The 4136-nt window shown below is 45.8% G+C and overlaps 1 pseudogene; it reads right to left on the bottom strand.

The window, feature by feature from the left end:
- Positions 1-2935: 2935 nt before the first annotated feature.
- Positions 2936-3832, bottom strand: LOC141160953 (uncharacterized; annotated as a pseudogene).
- Between the last annotated feature and the right edge of the window lie 304 nt (positions 3833-4136).

Genomic DNA, 4136 nt, shown 5'->3' with positions numbered 1-4136 from the left:
CGTTATATTAGGTTTAGTGTTTTATTGTATATAATCATGTATATAGGACGGTGTTTTATGTGTATATAGGACAGTGTGAGCGTTGTGTGGGATTGTATATGGTAGTATGAATGAAGCTGGGCCGGGGGTTTTATAGGTTTTATAATATTTATTTCTTGTATATGTATATATTCCAGGGTTGATGGTGATTTTGTTCTTTCTCTGTAGGTCGGATCTTATATTTCTGTTTTGATTTATTTTGCTTCTATTTTCTGTGATTTGTGTCGGTTTATGTCGTCTTGTTCTGCAGTTTTGTTCTTATGTTTTGTGTCCTGTAATGTTTTCTTCTATAAATAAAAAAGACCTACAGTGTGTGTGGTGTGTACGGCGTACACAGTGTGTGTGTGGTGTGTGTTGCATACGGCGTATACAGTGTGTGTGTGGTGCCTACGATGTATATAGTGTGTGTGGTGCGTACGGGGTATACATTGTGTGTATGTGATGAGTACGGCGTATACAGTGTGTGTGTGTGTTGCGTACAGTGTATACAGTGTGTGTGGTGGGTACGACGTATGCAGTGTGTGTGTGATGTGTATGGCGTATACAGTGTTTGTGGTGCATACGGCGTATACAGTGTGTGTTGTGCGTACGGCGTATACAGTGTTTTTGTGTATGTGTGATGTGTACGGCATATATATTGTGTGTGTGGTCCGTACGGCGTATACAGTGTGTGTGTGTGTGTGGTGGATATGGCGTATATAGTGTGTGTGGTGAGTACGGAGTATACAGTGTGTGTGTGGTGTGTATACACGGCGTATACAGTGTGTGTGGTGCGTACGGCGTATACAGTGTGTGGTGCGAATGGCGTATACAGTGTGTGTGTGGTGCGAATGGCGTATACAGTGTGTGTGTGGTGCGAATGGCGTATACAGTGTGTGTGTGTGGTGCATACGGCGTATACAGTGTGTGTGCGTGTGATCCGTACGGCGTATATAGAGTGTGTGTGTGCGTGTGGTCCGTACGGCGTATATAGTGTGTATGTGTTGTATACACTGTGTGTCTGTGGTGCATATGGCGTACACAGTGTGTGTGTGGTGCGTACAGCAGTGTGTGTGTTTCGTATGGCGTATATAGTGTGTGTGTGTGGTTCATACGGAGTATACAGTGTGTATGTGTGTATGTGGTGAGTACAGCGTATACAGTGTGTGTGTGTATGTAGTGAGTATGGTGTATACAGTGTGTGTGTGTGTGGTGCTTACGGTGTATACAGTGTGTGTGTGATGCGTACGGTGTATACAGTGTGTGTGTGTGGTGCATACGGAGTATACAGTGTGTGTGCATGTGCGGTGTGTACGGCGTATACAGTGTGTATGTGTGTATGTGGTGAGTACAGCGTGTACAGTTTGTGTGTGGTGTGTACGGCATATACAGTGTGTGTGTGTGTTGCATACGGCATATGCAGTGTGTGTGTGGGGCGTACGGCATATACAGTGTGTGTATGTGTGGTGAGTATGATGTGTACAGTATGTGTGTGTGGTGCGTACGGCGTATACAATGTGTTGTTGAGTGTGGTGCGTATGGCGTATACAGTGTGTGTGTGTGGTGCTTATGGTATATACAGTGTGTGTGTGTGTGTGTGGTGCTTACGGAGTATACATTGTGTGTGTGTGTGGTCCGTATGGAGTTTATAGTGTGTGTGTGTGTGTTGTGTACGGCGTATACAGTGTGTGTGTGTGGTGCGGTCGTGTGAGGAGCTGCCCACTTACTAAAGACTATGATACTTTTCTAGCACGGACCACCATTTTTGTCATGACAGCAGGTATCTGCGAGTCAAGGGGTAAATAGTACCCTTTTACTATAATTATTTTGTCCCCCTTTAAAATAAACACACCACACATTTCTTTGTTGGATTAAATTGACCACAGCAGCCGTTTATTAACATAAAATACAAAGATTATAAACCACATCCTATAGGGGTGGTCCTCGAAGCCCCAAACTATTTTAAACCAAGAAACCAATAGTGTCTTTGTCTCAGGCCAGATTGCGTATTACCTCCAGCCGCTAAGCACCAGCTCGGAGGCACCAATTCAAGCAGCCTGGCCAATAAATCATGCCCCAAACCCACGGGCCCTCCGATCCATTCCCATGGGATCAACCTCCTGCGACCACTGAATACCATGTAGGGGGGTCCAGAACTTCCCGAGGCCCCCCCCCACTGATCCACCATTAACCATGACCACCAACTTCGAGGACCCCCCCCATGCCATGAGCACAAATATTCTGACACCTCAAATATTTGTGTCCCTCCACACTCTTAAACCTTTTTCTATGCCCTCCTGAATTGCCAGGTACCAGATATCCGTACCAACTGCGTTTAAGTGCACCCCATCCCTCCTCCAAAATTCCCCCTCACCAGACTCGAGTTCTGTATGACATACGGCCAAAGCCCCATTTCGTACCATGGAACGTGTCACCGCCCTATTTACCTTTATCCGGGCTCTACTGATTCCCTCAATTGATCGGGCCCCTCGTCAGACTTGTCGTGGAACAATATCAGACCAAATAACCAAAACCTTTGGGAACATTGCCCATAACCTCAATATATCAAATTTGATGTCCTTTATGAGTTCCTTGCAAGACCTCTTACCCAGGTCATTGCCCCCCAAATGTAGCACCAGCAAGTCAGGGACCCGATCAAGCCTCACAAAGTGATGGAATTCAGCCAGGAGTTGCCTCCACACCATTCGCCGCTTCCCAATCCACCGTAGAATAGCTTCATCCTCCAAGAATCCTAACTGATGGCCGGCAGGCCTCTCCGCTGCCCATAATGCAGCCCAGAAGACAAAAGAATGGCCCATGATCCATATGAGCCAGGGACTTTCATCTGTGAAGTCAAACAAAATACAAATCTAAGATAAACGGTAACATCAAACAAGAACTCGGAACATTCTCTTGACTACAACCAAACCGGGCGTATATAAGACCTAAACCGTATGGAGTCCCACCGTTCGATCTTCTTGACTAACTCGTCACCCAGCCCCCTCCTGGCTGCCTCGGTGGCTGCCCCAATCCTGAAAGAGTGACCGCTAAACTCTTTTGCCGGGATACCGCCAGCCTCAAGACACTTTTTTAGCACCGCTAAAAACTGGTAGTGAGATAGAAAAGAACTATCCTCGTGAACCAACAACGGTGATTTGTGCCCTCTTGAACCCAAACCAAATTTTCTCACGCAGCATACTGGACACACGTCAGACCCAGCCACTGCGAACAACACCACTTTACACCCCTTCTTAAATTGATCCGTCTTTGAACAACGAAGAAATACTTCTATTCTATCCAAATATAAATTCACATCCTCTTTTGAAAGAACCCCACTGACGAACCTTGATGATCTAATCAACTCACCTAAACAAAAGGCCCCGAAAAAGGCCAAAGAAAAGACTAACCGGAATAGTCTGATCTCTCATGGGGACTTACATACTGACGTGAGAAGCTGCCCCAATGTTAACAGTAATCCATATGATATGGGCCGCCTACAATCTCTCACCTTCCAACCCTTCCACCAACCTTTTAGCACTTGGCGAACCAATATCGCTTTTGTTACGTCCGGAAGACCCCTTATTCTAAAGCCAAAGGCCAAACCTGCCATGAAATTATTTATTTTTGGCACTGACCAACCTTCCTCCCAGCAATGGCCAACCAATAATAATAATAGGCTATCGCTTTCTAAAGGGGTTCCCATAGCAAATTTCCATTCCTCCCACAGCTGCCAAGCAACCTCATATGAAGACCAGGTCCTCGTAGATAATGATTGACCGATCAGATTCCTTACAGCTGGAAGGGAAGATTCCATAGTTCTGGAGGGCATACCAAACCTGTCGATGTCGCCTGAGGTGCCAGCAACCGGAACTGATCCCACTGCGAATGAAAAATAGCATTGACAATTGGATTTAAAGGGGGCAATTTAGGCTCCGCTACTATCCACATGTTCAACGATAAACTAATCAGCACCAGCCTTTGCAGTATTTTCACCACCAATGGAGATGCCGCTGACAGAGAATTGATAGCAGACACAACCCCTTGGTTCTTGCAAGAAAAACAGATTTTTTTTTTGTTCTGAAAATACTCTCCCCATAGAGCCAAAGAGACCATGATGG

This window comes from Phyllobates terribilis, unplaced genomic scaffold (assembly GCF_046119375.1).
Source record: "Phyllobates terribilis strain yellow unplaced genomic scaffold, ASM4611937v1 Scaffold_9__5_contigs__length_417890890, whole genome shotgun sequence".
Taxonomy (NCBI): Eukaryota; Metazoa; Chordata; class Amphibia; order Anura; family Dendrobatidae; genus Phyllobates; species Phyllobates terribilis.
The sequence above is the reverse complement of the archived record's forward strand: the minus strand, read 5'-3'. Positions and strand labels throughout refer to the sequence as shown.